The sequence below is a fragment of the Pteronotus mesoamericanus genome, unplaced genomic scaffold, assembly GCF_021234165.1.
Source record: "Pteronotus mesoamericanus isolate MK-2021 breed Mesoamerican mustached bat unplaced genomic scaffold, CSHL_Meso_final contig_263, whole genome shotgun sequence".
NCBI lineage: Eukaryota > Metazoa > Chordata > Mammalia > Chiroptera > Mormoopidae > Pteronotus > Pteronotus mesoamericanus.
This window is the reverse complement of record NW_026555112.1, coordinates 7,453,505-7,474,015: the sequence shown is the minus strand read 5'-3', so window position 1 is coordinate 7,474,015 and position 20,511 is coordinate 7,453,505. Positions and strand designations below refer to the sequence as shown.

General features: G+C 39.8%; 1 protein-coding gene across 5 annotated transcripts in view; it reads right to left on the bottom strand.

The window, feature by feature from the left end:
* IGF1 (insulin like growth factor 1) overlaps window positions 1–20,511 on the bottom strand; it is a 74,130-nt gene that overhangs the window by 44,749 nt on the left and 8,870 nt on the right. The gene's annotated exons all lie outside the window — the stretch shown is intronic.

The window sequence follows — 20,511 nt, the reverse complement described above, 5'->3', positions numbered from 1 at the left end:
GTTTTCTGTGTGCAGAGCTGGGATGGCAGTAGAGTTGTTCTACCACTGGGGGGATTTTTAGCAAAGGCCTTCGGTCAGGATATTGAAGAAAGGATTACTTCTCAGTAGAGAGATTTTTATGAGTTTGAATGTCTTTTCCAACCACATAGTTCCACAGTTCTTCTACCTTTATTCTTGACATAAACTCTTGCTCTCTGGACTTCCAAGGGTTTCCAAGTTTGTCATATTATATCCACTTGGCAGACGAGAAGCACAAACATGGGTAGGCAGAGAGGTCTCCAAGGTACCCCCACCTCATGGATCCTCCTTTTCACCTCTTCCAACTAGAGACAAAGGCAGCGTCCAAAAGGAAGTGCTCAACCATGTCAAATGTGAAGTCACAAGACGAACACTTAAAAGTATTTTAGTAAAGTGATGGATTCTTCTGAACTGAGAAAATCCTTGCAGAGGAGATCTGATTTTCAGGTGTGGATTTTTACATGGTATTATTGATTCTTTAAAGGGGAAACACTCTTTTCCAGAGCTTTTATTTTGTTTCTCTATCACTCTCTTTTTTTCACTGTTTTTCATGCTTTTCTTGCCCAGTTCACTCATTTATTGTTCAAAGCTAAAAATCTTATTTTTACACAACTCTCATAGAAATTACTCTGTAACAAAGAGTAAGGGAGTAACACAAAGAGCTAAGTGAACTATTTTGGCTGTGACAGGAACCGTATTTGCCTTTTGGCACTGCTTTCTGACTTTCTTTGTGAGCTCTCTTGCTCTGATGGCCCTAGCAGTTTTCTGCCATGAATGGAAACAGAGCCACCAGGCAATGCTCCACTTGGAGACAAATGGACTCCTGATAGCTTAGGGACTAAATTAGACCTGATAAAACACTGCTTTTCTGGACTTCTCAATTTCTTTCACCCCGGGTTTGGAGGCCAAGGCTATGCACCATCTAATTTGGAGATTATGGTTATTACTCTATGTTGGCAAATGTAGATAAAGGAATCATTTTCTTTTGTTTTTTTCAAACTCATTTGGCACACTTAAACAAGTTTTTTTCTTTTTGCTATTTTTTTTATTTTGTTTTGTTTTTCAAGATCTGCATCCTGTTTGTCAATATTCTATTCTTCTACCTAAGCATCTAACTTTGACTAATTCTTTCCAATTCTATTAAGACTCTAATAATAGCTTGGGTAGATTTTCAGAAAAAGAGTGGTGGGTCATTTCTCCTAAACTTCTGTTATTTGCAGAATTTGGGATCTAGGAATGCAGAATCACAGAAGTTCAGTCTAGAAAGAGGCTTTAGATGGTCATGTTATGGAAGGTTAATGTGATAGTGTCCGGGAAGAGCAAGGAAAAGAATTTTGGCAAATCAGAAAAGCAAACAGTGAGAAAAAGAACAAATGTCAAAATATATATCTTAATGTCATATCAACTGAGTCACAGTTTCATATCTGGAACTTCATCAGTGTCTCCCCTCCCCGCATACCTAGTCTAGCTTGCTTGTTCTCAGAACTCTTCTTGGTAAATCAACTGACTCCTAGATAGGAATTGAACTAATTAATCAATGAAGCTATATCAATATCTGTGACTTCCTTATGGATTTCATCTTAAAGGATCAGAAAACAAGTGTTCTCCCTTCCAAAAACACTTATTTCTCAAACAAGTAATTTGAAAACTATCTAATATGTTCTATTATTTCCCAATTTGTTTGGTTACACAGAGTGGGTAATAAATTTTCAGGAAGCTAGCACCTTGTGTTCAAGAGCCAAGATATAGGCTCATGGACATTGTATGGTTTCCTTTTTTTTAACACTTTAGGAATTGGGGGCCTTCCCAGGACAAGAGGCTCCAATGTACCTGGTTGCCTTGATATGTGTAGAAAAACAGAGGTACAATGAGTCTGACTCCAGGTGAAAACCATGTCACACAACAAAACTTGCCTCCGTTGGTTAGTTGGGATGAGAAGAGGAAAGACCAAGAGCCTGGAATAAACCCAGCAATGAGGTTTCTTTGCCCCAAAGAATCTAAAACCAGCAGTTATAACAGAGGGTGTACAAAAATGCATGTGGTAGAGGATCAGAAGAAGAAGAAAAGATGAAAAGAAGATGGGAGATTGAAGAGAAAAATATGCCAAAGGTTGGGAAGGAAAGAAAGCTTGGGGAATGTACTGCATGGTTCTCCCAGAAGGTTCCAGGGCACAGAGTCTCACCAGTCCTTAGCCATCTGTATACTTCCAGCTAAACTCTAAGTACCTAAGGCAGGAACCTGTCAGTTTGGTTCAACTCAATACCTCCAGTGTAAGCTACAGAGCCTGGCAGTAATAAATACTCAGTAATATCTGTGAACTCAGCCATTACATTTTAGTACTCAAATTTGCGGTTCTATAATGCTCAATCTGTCTAATACTGGTCTTGCTGATTAGATAATTGCAGGCCATTTCAAATGTTTATTTGACATCCTTCCACAAGGCTGTGCTTGTTGTTGTTATTGGTTCTCTGAGCTTGGATATAAGTAATGTTAAACATTAAAAGTATACTCTTTTAAAAGTATAAGGCATTCCCTTTCTATTGGCTAACACCACTTATGGGAGAAGGGAATCTTCCAGGCCAGAAAAGAGTTGGGTAAAAGAAGGGGAACTTGGCCTGGAATCTGCCAGAGCAGATTATCTAAAAGTATGTCTTTCTTAGAGATTGTCTAAGAGATATTTAAGCAGCAAAGCAATTTAAGGACATGGTCCCTAAAAAGAAAACAGCACCTGCCTTGCTGAGCAGTCTAGTCTGGAAACTGCTGGGTTAGCAACACGTTGCATCCTGTGAAAACTTGTGACTTCAATGTGAAAAAGAGAGGTTTTAATTAAATTGGGTGTTTTTGAGTCCCAGAGGGAGGTGGGATTTGAGGGTCAAGAAGCTGAGAACTTTATCAGGATAAAGGGAGCCTTTTCAGAAATGCCGGAACCCCACGGTGCTCGGTGATACACTTCAGCCCTGTGCGGCTATGTTTTTGCCTTTTGAAGCACTGTTACCATTAGCATTCTTTTGCAGACAAGCAGGGCTAAACCTGGAGTGGTGTTCTTGGTCTGTGGCCTGGGATTGTCCACACTGTGCTTTTCCAAACAGTTTTTTTTATGGGTTGTACGTTTTTGGGAGTGAGAGAGTTCCCTGTGGGGCTCAAGATTTCTTCATTTCTTTGTTTTAAATTAGGAAAGATGATCGTAAGGAGGTGTGGTGGGGGTTAGCAGACATTTCCTCAGGCTTCAACCAGCAGATTCTGATATTCAATACAATTCAGGCAATGCTGATTGAACACTTACTACATGCAAAGTTTACTGTTCCAATATCTGAGGATATAGAAGGGGATTTGATGTCTATTATGGACTGAGGGAGTCTGCAACTGAGCACATACTTAACTATAATATAAGTTGGATTGGAAACATTACCATAGGTACAAATAAAGAAAAGTCTGGATTAGGGAAAGATAAATTCTTGCTGATGGAGTTGGAAGTGGTCTCACTAAGGAAGGGATATATAAGCTTGGTCTTAGATATTACCCAGTATTTCCACAGCTCGGGAAAGGGGATGGAAAAAAAGGCAAAATAAAGGCTTGTTATGGGCAGTGTGCTGTATAGACTGCCAAGAACCATGGGCACTGGAGTCAGCTGTCTGAATTAAAACCCTGGTTTTGTTGTACGTAAAAGCTCTGTGCCTTTAGGCACGTTATGTATTTCTCTGTGGCCTCATTTGTAAAGTGAAGATAATGATTGTACCCACTTTAGTGGTTTGTTGTAAGGATTAAAAGTTAATACAATGCAAATCAATATTTAAAACAGTGCCATGCATATCATAAGAGCTCAGAAAGTGCTAGCTATTATTATTCTTTTAATACAAATGTGGTTCTAACCTATGTCTTTGGGCTTATCTTGCACTACTTTCCACTAGCATATTACCCAAACTCCAGGCTCGATGGCTCATGCACATGTACACATGCCCTATTCTCTGCTCTCTATGTACTTTTCCATTTTTTTCTCCACCCAGAATTACTCCATCTATCAAAATCCTATCTCATCAAAGTCTATCATAGCCAGATATGACTTCCCAACAAATGTGAGTAACCTTATTACTCTTAACAGGAGTCATGGCAAATTTTTGGAAGCTGCCTTTAGCAAGGCTACTACTGACACTCTGGGGTGATTCATGAGGTCTGGGGAATGTCACGGTTTTCCTTTCCTTCTCCCTAGAGGGGAGTGCATGCACTATGGGGAGAAGATTCATCCTTCCGTTATTTCTAGCTTTCCCTGAAAGATGACAGTAACACAGAAGGAACAAGCTGAAGCTGGCCACCTGTGTGTGCCAATGTTTCACTTGGCCAAATCTGAAAGCCATTGCCATCTTTCTAATAAGCCTGGACTAGAGCTCTTCATGAAGCTCCCAAGAACATTCTGGGACAGCCTATTTAAGAATAGAAAAGGGGCTCATTTCCCCAATTTTGAAAACTGTATCGTAGATGGAGCCAGAGGAGTGATCCAGCATGGATGGAGGGGTCAACCGAATTAGTAGCCAACTGGAGGTAGAGCCAGGCTGTTGGCTGGAGCCTCTAATATCTGATTGGAAATGCAAGGATGAGAGGGAAGAAGCCTTTCCTGTTTTGTGTTTACCTATCAGTCTGGGAACAAATTGGTGATCTGAGGCTCTTGTTTCCACATCTCACTGGGTCAAAGTCCACCATTAATACAGTGCCTGGCAGAGAGGTTCAAGACTGAATATGCTCCTTTCCCATTCAGCTCTCAAGCCTGGAGAATCTTAGCTGAGAGTGTGGGGAAAGGGAAAGGGAGGAAGGGAGGACCTGGCCCCAGCCACCATGCCATTCCTGAGTTTTGATTAAAGAGGAAAATATTGGCTCTGACATTCTCGATTGGCAAGATTCAAATGTATTTTGACTTTTCAGAAGAACCAAGGGCTCAGGTTTCACAGAAATGATTTTGCTCAGAACTTCTGACTCAAAACCTAAAGCTGCTCGGCTTCTCAGTGGTTGAATGCACAGCCAGTGCTGTAGCAAAGTGATATTGCGATGGCTGTAAGTTGCACAACAGCATGATGTCACCCTTCTGATGGGAGCTGGGCTGTTGAGCAATGCCCCTTGGAAGAGAGAGGTCATACACAGAAACCTGTCCAACAGTTCCAAGAATTTTATATCTTTAAAAATATTCAATATATTTCTTTATGTGTTAGGACCCAGGCTTTCCAAATCCCTGATTAATCTGATTTTTTCCCAGAAACCTCCTTGACTCTCAAGTCAGGCAGTGAATTTCCAGCTGACAAGCTAAGCTCATTTTTAAATATCCCATAGTGAGACCAGAATAAGGCATTTAAAGTGGGGGAGGAATTTCCTAGTTGGGTCCCTGCTCTTTGTATCTGCTCCTTCTTCCCTCTTTCTTAATGATGAGTCTAGGGTAGCTGAAATCAAGAGCATCCATGAGGTAAGGTGGGCAGACTCATGTAAGATTTCCTGTCCTCTCATCCCAGCAGGTGGGAGACATACATTCCAGTGCATTCCATTGTGCCTAGTAGATGATGGAGGCACCCTGATGCTTCATCCATAAACCCTCCTCCCAGGATAAACCTAGCAGTTTGGATGGGAAGAGGTGAGTCATGAATGTGAGCAGAGGACAAGAAGTTGGCTAACCAGATCTAAAGAATAGCGATCCCTCTAGATAATACTTCCTCCAGAATGAAGGGGAAATGGCTGCATATCTGACAAGTGCTCAATAGCAACAGCGTCTGGGATGTGGCTCTTCCTCCACTTGATCTTTCCCTTTCGTCATTATGCTCACTGCTAATAGGTGTTTTCTAAGGATCTACATGCACATAGTAATTTAGTAAAGAATCTTCATGAAAAGGACTTTTTTTTTACTTTGATATCTCTCACTATTATTTTTTTTTAATACATGGAAACAACCAAAGCATCCTTTGCTAGATGATTGGATAAAGAAGAAGTGAGCTGTATATATATATATAATAAAATACTACTCAGCCATAGGGAAAGACAAAATACTGTCATTTGCAACAACATGATGGATTTTGAGAATATCATGCTAAGTGAAATAAGTCAGAGAGAAAAAAGTTAAGAACCATAAGATTTCACTCATATTTGGGATATAAAACTGAAAGCAACAAAGGAACAAACAAGAAAAACAAACAAACAGAAATTCATAAACACAGCCAACAGATGGTGGTTACCAGAGAGAGGGTAGTAAAGAGGGTAAAAGAGTCAAATATATGGTCACAGAAGATTTGACTTTGGATGGTGGGCACACAATGCAATATACAGATCATGTATCATAGAATTGCACCCTTGAAACCTATGTAATCTTATTAACCAAATAGAAAAGAACTTTTGTAATAGGGTATAGTGACCCTCTTGAGAGCATCTGAGGAGAAAGTTTTGCCCCTTTCGAATTTCTAACACTGATCGTCCATTTTTCCACAGCCACAAGAAAGGGTGTGTGTGTGTGTGTGTGTGTGTGTGTGTGTGTGTTCTAATCTAAAAGGTAAGCATTGATCTTGAGCATCTCATAAAGTATGAACAAGTGCATTTCAAAGGCTAAAATCTGAATTTTAAACTCAAATGTCTTCATTTAGGGAAAGTCAGAGAAAACATCTCAAGGAGGAAAAGGTGTCAAATCTAACTATTAACATGTAACAATATTTTGTCAGGAGTCTTTCCCTCATTTCTGTTCAACTACAGGTTTTCAGCTAGCATTAATCTTCTAATCAAAAGGGAACAAATCTATTTATAATTGACATAAATGATAGTCCTATTTATAGTTCTCTTCAGCGTTCCATGTTTCTCTGTGGGAGATTTTCCCTGAAACAAAAGCCTAGTTTTTGAAGCAACTGCGTTCCAGGGACAGCCTTGATCATTTCTGGTGCCCGAGAGATGTATTTAATTAACCTCTTATCCCTGCTCACGGAGGGTGGAATAGGGAAGCACTGACCAATAATATAGCTACTCCCACTTTTGCCCTGTAATTTCAGTCCACAAGAAGCATACATGACCCCGAAAAGAATGGCAGTCCCCCAATCTCTGCAGGAAGGTTCACGAATCCCCCCTTGGCTAACCCACTTGCAACTTCTACATGCACCCTGACCTAGTGCCCTTTGATTCAAAAACCCCTCAAAGTATCTTTAGAATCCTGTGGCTGGCCTTGATTCTATGAGAATTTTGTGATGATTCCATGAGTATTATCTTACCAGATACTCAGAGAAACCTTTTTTGGGAGGCAGGGCAGGACCGATTGTACCCATTTTACAAGCACAAGAATTTCCCAAAGGCACCCTGTTTTTAACTCGCAAAGCCACCTTAGGGTGTTCAGGTCCCCTCACCTTATAGTCAGAGCTCCTTCTGATACCTAACATTGTCTCTTTGGTAACAAGATAAACATTATTGAAATATACCCAATCCAGTTCACTGTTGGAAATCTGTTTAACTTGGAAAAATCTCTGCATAGAGGAATCTTTGTCCTGAAAGAAAAGGTGCCCATGATGCCCACGTACTCTGCATCAGATCCCACCTGGACTGAGGGATACAGAGGATCAGATGGGAGGCAAATCTCATGACTCCAGGCAAGATTTGGATGTGAAATTGAACTTGAGTTGGAAAGATTGGCCTGGCACCTTCACAAAAGGAGGGATTCTTTCATGAGATTCCCATCAACTCGAAGTCAAAGCAGCTTGTTCACATAGTATTTCTGGCCTCTTTTGGGTAACAGAGCACATCTATACCTCTACCTAGTCAAGGGCACAGGAAGACAGAGGGTGTGCGAGGTGAAAAATTTCACCTTGTTTTTAAGCATCAATGGAACACCTCACAAGACTATATAGAGGGAAAGGAGAATGAAAATTCTTGGTATTTATTTGGAAATTCAGTAAGCATGATTTGAGATCTGTCATGTCTAGGAGGAATAGGAAATAAGAATGTCATTTATAGATATTATTTTATGCTACCAGTTAACTTTGATAATAATTCCTACATGTGGGTAAGGGTGCACTCTTAACCAGATTGAAGATAACCGCAACACAGGCTTTTATGCTGCTTTGAAAACATATGTGTTCATTAATATTAGTTGTCTGCACTTGCTTTCTTATTTCAGCTTTCTCTTGGTTTCTATACTATTCTGGATACACAATAGTCCATAAAACATTGCGGTATTAAATTACATTTTAGAAGAGTGATTTTCTTCATTTTAGCCCACATTTTACAACTGGCCATTTTGATCAAAATCCATTAAGCTGCATCCAATTCTGGAGCCATTGGGTTTGAACTCTGTAACCCTGTAAGCTGTGGACAGCCCTTCCACCAGAGCAAACAGGAGCGAGAGCTCTTTTCTGGGCACTCAGTACCTTTCGAAACGGATACTCTTTCTTGAATGCAGTGTGCAGAGTTCTTTCTGTTTCATTTTTTCCAGGGTATTGGAGCTCTACCTGGCTCAGTCCACTATTTCAGCAGGGCTCCCAGGAATGGATTGACGCCTATAATTCTGACACTAGCTGAGAATGTTAAAGGGTTTGCTGATGTTTCTCATGAGACTTACAATAGTGACTTAATCGGAAGATCACAGCCAGCTTCCAAGAAAAAGGATCACATTTTGTTTACCTAAATTCCCTCAGTAGTTTCCTTTAGATATGGCATTTCTCACTCCCTACATGAAATACCTAAACATCCACAGGGGCCTTCCGACTCAGCCATGTCTGCATTTTGAATGAGTTATTGCCTTCTTATGAATATACACAACTAATCTAGGCCTGGACAGCCAAAGAAAAATAGATAAAAATTCCATGTAGACACTGACCATGCTATGCGCAAGGAATAGGTGGGATCTTAAGGAGATTAATAAAGCAGCCCTTATCTTTGAGGAGCTTATAGTCAACCAGACGGTGTAAAGCATGAACACTCACCAGAAAACACAATATAGAATAGCTTGAAAGTGTTGTAAGATTAACATGATTGCAATTCAGAGAGAAGATAGTTGACATCTAGTATAAGCTTTTACAGAGGAGGTGACATTTGAGAGAAGAACTGAAGGAAAGTCCAGGAAAATAAAACATGTGGTAGTAAGTCATCTAGACTGGATGGTGGAATATGCAGGGGCATTTGTAAACCCAAATGCCTATCAGAACCAAGCAAATCATATAAAGAAGTTAAGTGGGCCAGAGTAAGTTAGTAGAGAGTGGTGGGGGTTTTGATAAAGCAGAAAGCATGTGCCAATAGAGGGGGAAGAGTACTTTAGTAAATATCTTTTAAAGTTTTATAAAAATACTGTATTTACCAAACAAAAAAGATTGGATACAACTTACAGACTGCCAGTTTGTGAGTTCTGCTGAAGGAAAACATTAGGAAATACAATGGAGAGTTAGATAGAGGCCTTATAGAAAAATGCCTTAAGATCAAATTGAACAGTTTTGATTCAATTTCCTTAGCCATGGATGGTGACTGGAAATTGTTTAGAAAAGGGATAAAGTGATTAGAAGTGTATTTTAGAAAGATTAATCTCATGGGTCGGTTGGCTGGTGTCAAACAATATTGGACACAGAGCTATCACTGAGGAAGCTGTTGCAATAGTTTTGGTGAGTGATGAGGAGGACCTAAACAGTGATGGGAATGGAAGGAGGGGCACGTGTAATCTTCCACTGAACTGATAACAGCTGTTTGGATCTGTTGCAAAATAAACTACAATGCTACAACTTGCTTTGTCTGAAAAGTGGGGTTTGATGGTCTCCACTGTCCTAAACACCCGGAGTGATTGTCCTCAACACCTGCCTGGAAACCTGGCCTTTCCTGCTTGCTTTACAAGGTCACTGGCCAAAAACTCTAGTTGCTCTTGAAGAAATAAGCCTTTGATCATCTCTAAATTATTGAATATTTGGCTTTTCAGATTTGGGTTCTTTGTTCCCTAGGAGGACTTGATTGTTTTTAAAATTCTAACTGAGCTGTATAGTTGTTATGTTTGAGGAGAGCTATGAAGTAGAAATATTCCTATCTGACTCAAGCTTGGGGTTTGTAGGATTGATATTCAATGGGTCCCCACGTGCTATCATGAAACCTCTCTGAAGGCATGGCTTCACTTTCCCTTGTGCACAGAGCAGGTATCCCACTGATGATGCTATAATTAAATTGGTTAGTGGTGACATTTTACTTCCATACATTTTATTGAAGTGCTGAGCAAAAGTAATGAAAGAAGAATGCTAATAAAGAAACATACAATAAACTATATATCCAGTTGAATTTCTTAAAGGATTTTAGAGATTTCTATGAAACAATAGTAGATGTTAGTTCTGAAAAAGGTCTTGTCAACACATTCTTTCAGTGGGTAAAGTGCCAAGAAGTCAGGTATGCTGTTGGATTAAAATGCTGTGGGTTAAGTCTGAAACAAATTAAATATCTAATTGTGAGCTAAGTCCAATATTACCTTATCCTAGAGTTGAATAGCATCAAGAGATGGCATGTAGTTAAGCTTAAGGAAACTGTATGTGAAAAAAAAAGTGAAAACTCTGTGTTTTATTTTTTTCCCCTGGAAAATTGTAAAAAGACACCACAATGATCCCACTTCAGAAGTGGAATGTCTTGCTTTATCTTAATATCATTGTTCCAATGGAAACAAGTTTTGAGACCCATGGGACTAATCACCAGATTTATCAAGTTATTCAGTGGTAAAGCACCGAGTAAATTCAAGATTGCCTAACTCCCAGGTTCAAAGCTCTGCCTTTTTTCTAATGTCATTTAAGGACTAGAAGTTACGAACTGGCCCTCTGTCACTCTTACCTGTCCTGCTGGGGGATAATGTCTTTCTGAAGCCATGTCCTTTAGATAACTTGACCTTCATTAATGGGCTCAGGCTAGGTAACATGCTGAGTTCCAGAAGAGGTCTAGTGCCGCCTTTCACCTACGGAGTCAGCTGTCTCTTTGAAAAAATGGTTTCAAAGTTTACCCTTCATTTCCAAGTAGGTGACAGAAAACCACTTTTCTGAGCTTAAAACCATTCCTTTTAAATCCCAATCTCAACCCTACTGAAACTAATCAACTCAGAGTCATAAGAAATGATATTAGAACCTAGCTGAGCATGACAAAGGAAGCAATTTGATATGAGTAGAACACATCTGTCCACTCAATGCAATTTAAAAAAAATTTTTTTTAAGGACTCTTTCTTGGCTATTCTTTAAAAAATGTAACTATTGAAAAAGAAACTGGCAAGATCTGAAGGACTGGATCGCAGCTTCTGGCCCCAGTGATGGGTCTGGAAATTGCAGCCACAGCAATTAGGAGTTCCAATTTCCAGTTCACAGAAGGTCAGGCCCTGGGGTTGCCTTTGGAGCAGTTCTATACTTTTTCTGAGGAAAGGTTCCACCAACTTGAGAGAATTGGGACTTGATACAGTTGAATCAGCATATATAGTTAATAATCAAAAGCATGTTTGGCCCCAATAACATTTTTCAAATATTCAGTGAAAAGTACAGCCCTATTTTGTGCTCTCTCTTAATTGATGGAGTCATCAATCAACATGTGCCTGTTATTTCCTGCTATCCTCCACACCAGGGCTCCTCAGACTCTAATTGTGCATGTACATTCCCTGGTGATCTGGTTAAAATACAGTTTTTGTATTAATTATTCCATGGTAGGGTCCTTATTCTGCATTTCTAACAAGTTCTCAGGTTACTTTGAGTAGCAAGGCTCTAGATCTGTCTTCATTTATGAAACTATATTTTTACTATATGATGTTGATATGTGCCCCAAGAACATTTGTTAATCAAACTAAATTTACCCCTTATCAACAAGAGAGTGTTTCTTGCCACAAAATGCTTTCCATGGCCTGCAATAAAGTCTTGTTTCTTCTAAGGGATAGATTCTCTGTTCTTTATTATTATTGCTGTTTTTTATTGGGTTGGACATCAAAATAATTTATAGAGATTGAAACCAATCACTTGCTGAATGACTTTAAGACACTAAGTGATCAGTGCTTACCTTAGAGCCAGCCAGAAGTAAATCCTTCTGTGTCTGTAGTTTATACATCATGGTGTTTTTATGCAATGTTACTGAACCCTTGTCTGGCTTCTCTGGTAAGGATTTCCATAATTGCATGCAAAGCGCTAGGAATCTACAGAAATGCCAGCCAGATTTGTGGCAGTAATACCTTTTACAAGTCTTATGATTCATATAACTCAGAGCCCACAGACTGTCTATCTTAAAGTAAGCCTGAAATGACACCTATTGTATGAATGTGTCATGGATCTTTTCAGAATCAGTCCTCAAATATCTGTTCCATAGTTGGAGACAAGAATCAGCTGAAAAGAAGAAATCTTTGGAGAGCCAAAAACATCTCAACATCAAACAGAGAGTGGAGTTATAAGCTGAATGCAATTAGCTGGCAGTCGCGACTATGCCGAAAACATAATCATCCCTGTAATAGGGAACATTTGCTGTGCTTGACAAACTCACAGTGAAAGAGCTGGATCCATAGGAAGGAACATGCCGAAAATGGTTTCAATATGATCCTGTATTTTCACTCAATACCCATTGATTGAGGGTGTCCAGCCAAAAACAATGAGAAAATGAGCCAACAATAGTCTTACCCTTTGGCCATATTATATATAGTTGCAGCTGGAATGTGTTATATGTTTCAGGAATAACAAAGCATCCATATGGAACAAATATTTGGCAGTATGGCAGCTGATGAAACCAGGAAAAATTAGACAAATTATCAATCGCTTGCTCCCAAATTACCCAAAAAAGAAATTAGATCCATTTTCAGTAGCTTTGCTTTCAAATTTCTTCATTCTATGAGTCACCACTACCTTCTGCCAAACTAAATATGTCTATGAACGGCTGGAAACTTTAATGGAAAGAAACATAAAACTCAAAATACGTAGGAAAATTTAAGCTTCTTCAGGGAAGACCTTCATGGAAGACTAGCAAGTCAGGTATGTGTGGACACAGAATTAAAGCATCCACACAACGTTTGTTTGGGGTAGCATCTGACTTAACACACAATACAAAATGCATAAACTTGTCAACCAGCTGACATGACTTCAAATTAAAATTATCTCAAAATAATTAGCTCATTACTTTCTTTAAAAAAAGTTTCCAGTCCATCAAACTATTAAGGTCTATGAAGATCCACAGTCCTCTAGTCAGGTTGGTCAGATTTAAACTTTATGCTATTCAATGGGTGGTAGAAATTGGAAAAAAGTTTTTATGAACGGTAAAGGGTTTGAGTTTTCAAAGACTATTCTGACAGGTTATACCAGAAGACTACAGCATAGCAGTTTACCTTCCTGTGAGTTCTAAGGTTAAGTTTAAAGTGTTCCACTGAGCAAAGAGTTCTAGACTGAGAGTGAAGTGATTGAATTGCAGTACTGGCTTTCCTAGCAGCATGCTTTGTGACCTCATGCACATTGTGTTTTTTCTGGACGTTGCTTTCCTCATCTGGAAAGTGAGAGCCCTGGACCAGATTGCTCTATATGGTTCTTTCTAGTGCTCCAATTCTTCAATTATGCTTTGGCAAACAGAAACTGAGCAATACTTGTAGTGTTCTCTGAGGGCTGGTGTTCCAGCTGCTATACCTGTCTTGGGGCTTATTTGGCAGGGATATACCATTTGTTGAGTACCTTCCCTTGACTACCCCTGCTCCTTTTCGTGGGAGTATCTCAGATGAAATAGGATCAAGGAAGTGAGTGGAAGTTCTCTTTCTATAACCAGTTCCATAGGTGGAACTATTTGTGAGGCCTCCTATGGTAGCCCTTGAAAACTCCCTGTGGTCTAGAATTAGTTTACTGTTAATCTAGGAGAAGTTACTATGGGACAACTTTGATGGGGTCCCAAGAGATGACACCTCAAATCAAATAGACTTTTTAAATCTGTTATCTTCAATCTCAGATCCGCAATGGAGACAGTAGCAAATGGAAAGTCGTAGGGTATAGTCTGGAGACTTGGCAGAAGAAAATAGCTTTTGGAAGGTCTTTTTCAACATCAAGTCAAGGAGTTTTATTAAGTGTCCACCCCTGGATGCAGTGGAGGATAGAAAAAATTTTTTAAACTTAGTTTCTTTTTCTGAAAGAGCTCAAAATAGAGAGGATGAAAATTCCCACCAGCAGTGACTGGCATTTGACTGTGTGCTTTATAAGTGTCTTACCTATGTCTCACGTTGTGTCTCTGGGAACTGTTGGATATGAAGCCTCTGGGATGGAATCACATGTCACTGGTCCACATGGTGATGAAACTCACAATTTTGGTTTCATCAAAGCCACACTTAAAGAAATTCAATTCCCCCAAGTCAGGCTGTGATAAGGAAGCAGTTTAGATTGGTAAAGTACGAGTGCAAAGATACTTTTCTGATTAGTGAGAACATTCCTTCTGCCGAACACTGCTCTTTGAGGTTAAGCAGAAATCACCAAGAGCTGACTTGGGAGAATAGAAGTCTTATGCCTATGTGTGTGATACCTCAGTGACCACCTAACCACCTTATGGAGACAAACTCTTTAAGCAAGCTCACTCACTGTGGTAAAGTGCTAGTCCCATCTTTTTTCTGCTTCCTCCAATGAGGAAACAAATGGCAATACTGAGTGAGCATTTGAAGATCCATTCAATTAACTCTTGGGTGGTCTAAATGCAAAGTGACATGTGAATAGGAGATATGCACATGCCTTTTTTTTTTCATTAATAAGGTTGAGAAATTATGCTGTCATTAACTTTTCTAGATTGCAATTATTGCAGAACCACTGAGCTAATGGGCCAATGTCATTAATGGTTGAAGTCAAAACACTGAATCAATTTGTGGATGATGATTAGAGGGACAAGGCAAACTATTTGATTCAATCCATTAAGAGTGACACATATGGATCGCCCTTTCAGTTTCCAAGGCCCTTCTATAGTTCAGTCTGAGATGTATATTTTTACTACCATTTTACTAATGAGGAATGTAAGGCCCAAGGATATTAAGTGACTTCTCCAAGGTCATAGAGCTGTTAAGTAGGGGGATTTGGTGAGGCCAAAATATGGAACCTCTGATTTCCAAATGAAAACGTCATTGATCTTCTCTTTCTGCTTTCTGGTTGGGCTGTTTAATGAGCAATAAAATGACTATGGTGTTAGGTAGGAAAGACAAAGAAGAGGGGAGAAAAATTGTGGCCACTATCTCTGAACCAGACTTTTTCACTTGTGAGGAATTGAGAGCTTATTTATTATATGACTAAGAAGAGAATGACCACAAACAGTGAAGTCACAAAGATAACCAGCTTCTCTTTCATTTGTTCCATATGCTCACAAACTTCTAAGCACACAGCTTTGCTCTATGTCATTTCTGCCTCCCTTTACTGCTGTTACTAATGTAAATGAGTATCACAGCTATAAGTCAAAAGGGAGGGCCTGCAAACACCTTTTATTAAGCCTCTAGGAAGAGCTTTTTATTTTCAGAGAAAAGCTTTCAAAACCACAATCACTCTTCCTATTGCTTATTCTGGGCAATGGCCTACAGACTCCTGATTAACCTGTGACAGATAATTAGTTTGTGTGTTACTTTCACTCATGGTTTCCCATATCTCTAGTCACTGGAAATCTCTAGAGATTCCTCTAGTCCAGTAGTTCTCAATGAGGGGTGATTTTCCTCTCCCCCAACCCAGCGGCATTTGGCAATGTCTGGAGGCATTTTTGATTGTCTCAACTGGGAGGAGGGAACCACTGGCATGGACAGGTGGTGCCAAATAGGGTGCTAAACATTCTAAAAGGCTCAGGAGAGTCCCCCACCCCCAACAAAAATGATCTGCCCTCAAATGTCAATAGTGTGGAGGTTGAGAAACTCTGTTGCCAATGGCACTGCTGGGGGAGGTGAGTCGGGGAGTGGGAAAATGAAATAGGATTTAGAAACATGCCCTTGGTCTTACAAAGGGGCTGAGGCTGGGGGCAGGGAGAAAGGGGAAGCCAGGGGCCTGAAATCTACAGTGCTCCCAAATCTTTTAAATCTAGAGTTCTAACTCCTGGTGCTCCTTTCCCCAGTTTCATAGATAACCAGGAGTTGGCTGCATGTGGGTTGGCTCAGTGCAGACTTTCTTAATCACTTCCCTCTGATGAAAGACCCATTTCGTCAGGGTAAATGGCACAGAGGTACCATCTTCCCAGCAATATTCACAGAATTGACTCTATAACTAACACATTTTCAGAGTTTAGAAAAACCCCTCCAACAGCCTCTCCAGTGCCTCATAAAGACCAAAGATGAAAGAGCAAAGTCTGAAGAGATTCATAGGGTATTTGCTTGGAAGACTGAAAAAAAAAAAAAAAAAATTCAGGTGTAAATTTCTTTTGGCTTGGGGCAGTCAGAGAAATCTCCAGAAAAAAAAAAAAAAGCTGATCCAACAACTCGTCAGACTGTTTCAGATTTTCCAGGAGCACAGCTTTGCTAAGTCATTCCAGAGCAGCTCTACCCAAGTTGACATTGGAGAGAGTGACCAGAGTCAGAATAATATAATCTACAATAATAGTCTAAATCATGTCCTTAAGTGGACTTGGAATGCCCGAGGCACATCTGAAAGTTTTGAGCACTGTATAGGTAACAGGCAGGGACTCACTTCAGTTCTTACGAATTTCAACAGCAAAAGAACAGAAGTGTTAACGTAAGTCTCAGGTGAGCCACCAAGGCCTGCATTCATTTGGATAAGCTTGAGTGGAGGCCTCTCCTGGTTGTTTTACCTTACTAGGCAACTTTGACATAGGCATGGTTCATTGCTGTGAAAGACAGAACACTGCATTGTAATCAGAAATCAGAGTCAATACTATCTCCTTCTGCCCCTGCTACTAGTTTGCAGTGTGACCTTGCATACGTCGCTTCTCTCTGAGTTTAATTCTTAGTGTTTGACTAAATTACTTTTCAAGGGCTTCCAAGCTTGTAGCAGTTTTCTATTTTACTTTCTTTTAACAGTGAGGTAGTTTTAAGTGGGAGATAATTACAGAGATGTGTACCTAATCAATAATCACGTTCTTGGGTGTCTTCCCATGGTCGTCACCAGGCACTTTTTTTTTTTGGCATGTAAACTCTTATTCCTGAAGAACACCTGAACATTTAATGTAAAAGCTTTTAATTTAAAAGACTGTGTGGTCTCTGCTTGTTGCACAATTTCTCTTTGTGTCCATGCTGCTGCTGATCAAATATTGCAAAGCCATCAATTACCGTAGGACAAATGCAGAGAGCCACGTGCAAAAGTTCTGGCCAATTGTATAAAGCAATATGCCAAATGCAAAGTAAGTGAAGGGTTTTTCTTGGTATTTAAGGTTCAGTGAAAAAGTAAGAGGGGCAGCTATGCCAAGAATGAGAAGCCAGAGCTTGCCAAGTGCTTCTTTAAGTGGCTTTAGCCAATGTGAGACTAAACAATGCATTAAATAGGCATACAGCTTACTTCAGTTAAGAAATTGCATGTCAAATAACAGCTCTTTGCTACGTTTTAAACATGATCTTGCATATAGATAAAGACAAACAAAATGCTATGTTGTCATCTCCTTCATCTAACAGCTAATAAGGCCTGAGGATTTGAACTTTCCAGGCAACCAAAAGTAATGCTTTGTGATGTAAGAGCCTGCTGATGTTTCACCAAGAGGTGTAGGATGGAACTTTGCCAGGGCAGCAGCTCAGTGCAAAACGATTTTTTTGCCACCATGGTTGTTAAAGACGTCTGGCTGCATAAAAGAGCAAAAGCTTTGTAGCCTGTTGTCGAGAATGATGAGAGATCTCCTTGGGAGATCTTGTGCCTGTTTTTAGTGTGTCTGATTTTCTGGTATGGGCCTGTGAAGTCAGAAAGAAGGCTGCTAGAGGGATGAGGGTGGTTCTTAACAGAGGCCTTGAGGAATGCTGGCATGGTGCATGATGTCTGGACAAGCTATATGAAGGCCTAGAGAATTTGAAGAACATCAAAACTCTCTTTTGGATCCAAAATGTCTAACTTACCAGCCCCTGAAGACACGAGACATTCCAATATCAATGGTCCTCAAACAACTGGTTGCGTGATACCTGCATAGGTAGAAGCCTTGCATCCAAACCCCTGGCTGCTCCCACCACTCCTTTCATGGTCAAGTTGGGGAAGTCTCTTTCTGCCTTGTACACTATTGGGACTCTGATGCCTTGTGACCATCTCTCTTTTACCCCCTCTCTCATAGCTCCAAGAGAAAGGTCCGTGGCCCAAATAAACAGCCCTTCTTCAGTAGGTCTTTGAGAAAAATCAACAGAACTAATAGTTTCATGAAATGAAAATCTGAGGTTTGCTGGCAGAGGAAGAGGAAAACTTGAAGTTGGCCCAAGGAGGGGCTCCCCCAGATTATATTGCATATCTTAGTACCCACAGGTGAGCTGTAGTATTCTGTCTGAATGGGGTCCAAGAATTCAGTCTATGAAAGCTCTTAAACAGCAGCAGCTCCTCATCAAAGAAGACTAGTCTTGTGCCCTTTGAGGAAATTCTGTTACTATTTCTTAAACTTTTCTAGAAGGTGAAATTACAGGGACATCTCGCTCATGCCTCCTTTCAAAGAAGTGTTCAAAGTCAACTGAGTCACCTAGTGGTTCCAGTTCCTTATTTCTTAGAAGAGGACTGGGATTTTGGATGCCATTGTGCTACAACATTTTGAGCCTCTAAACAATGTGGGTGGCCAGTTGAACATGCTTGTTGGAGACAAGAGAACTTGACTTTGGTTCTGGATCCATCCAATGAGGTAAGTCACAAAGTCTCAGTGTCTCACATTTCTCATTTGTCCAATGAAGCCAGAATTCTTGCCTTCCAAGACTGGGGTATAGACAAGGAGATAGAGCTGATATGACTGCATTTTCAAAAATAAGTATCCCAGTGAAACATAAGACATTCTTCTTATTAGTGACCCTACTATATAACTGCTGCTACTAATAACAGGGTTTATAAGCTGCCCTTAAGGAAAGAAAATAAGTGTATAATAAATTGGTTGTTCAGATACCTCAACCTTTGCAACAGACTCTGCAACTAATTTCAGAGGAGAATAAATAAGTATAATAGCTAACATGTGTATGGTGCTTACCATGTGCCAGGAAAAATTCTAGGTTAATATGTTCTAATGTATTAACTCACTTAACCCTTATACCAGTTCCACAAGTCAGGTCCCATTTTACAGATGAGGAAATTGAGGAACAAAGAGGTTAAGTAATTTGTTCAAGGTCACCCCCAAGTAAGTTGCAGAGCTGGAATTCAAATCCTGGGTCTTTGGCACTAGAGACCATGTTCTTGGTCTTGAACCCTTCGCTCTCCTTATAATTTTCTATCCAGGAGGATATAGTCTTGAAAGCATTGAAATGTCAGAGAAATGTAAATTATTTTCTAATTTTGCATAGAAATCATCACTTTCTTAGTGGTCCCTTGGTCCTGTTAAATCTATTTAAAGAGTAGTAACAAGTACTTAGAGTCAATGTAAAAACACTGCTTTTCTTTAAGAATATCTGTAGCTTATTAGCTTAGTAGCGCTAATGATGAGGTCAGGGCATTAAGGTCAAACCCCACTTGTGTCAATTAGTTTCAAAGAGAAAAGCTTTTCCACAGCCAGTCACTACACCCCTAACTTTGACCAGCTGTCATACAAATGCATGGCTGGCAGTCTAAGAGGTATCAAGCCAAGAATGCCAATGGCACAGCTTAAATCCAGCCCCATTCAAAGGAATGCTGAAAATAGTGGGTGATTATATCTTTGCCCCAAATTGTACAGTCTCTTCTTTAGTTAGAAAGGCAGTATCAATAGGCTGGGAAAAGGCCTTATTTGTCTAAATAATTTGTCTAATTTAATAAAGGGCAGCTAAAATCTGACCCCACTTGTCCCCATTATGCCCAAGAGAGTGAGAAAATGTAAATGAGAGCTGTCAGTTGGTTCTTCCTAGCAAAGAAAAATGGCAATCTGTTTCCATGAGGTGTGTGCTGTTTTGTCCAGGTTACTTGTGTGGCTTTCATCATAACTGAGCTTCTAGTCCATCTCTGAGGGTTTGAAACCCAACTGAAAGAAATTGGCTCTTCTTTCTTTAAGCAGGTAAAATCCCCTGTTGTGAGGACTAACAGAATCTATGTAAAGAATATAAAAGAGATTAAATGTTCTGTAGTCACTACTTAAATCCTAGATCCTCCTTTTTTGAATAACACCAAAACTTTGTTAATTACAACCTAGACTGTGAGTCTGTTAAAGTTAGAAGAGGTCATTTACCTTAACAAAATCTCCTTGTTTTATAGACAAGGGCATTTCAGCCCAGGAAGTTCAAATGTTTGCCAAAGTCATACAACTAATGAATGACAGGTCTGGGAGCAGTTTTCTGAGCACTGCATCTCAAATGAAAGAAGCTTGAGTTAATAATAATAACTCAGATCTAAGAAGGTTATTTCAATCAATAACAATGAAATTCGTGGCAAAGTTTCACTTAAACTCTACAAACAGTATGTTTTAACACATGAAGAATGCCATTTGTTCTTAATAACTATGCATTGGAAGTAT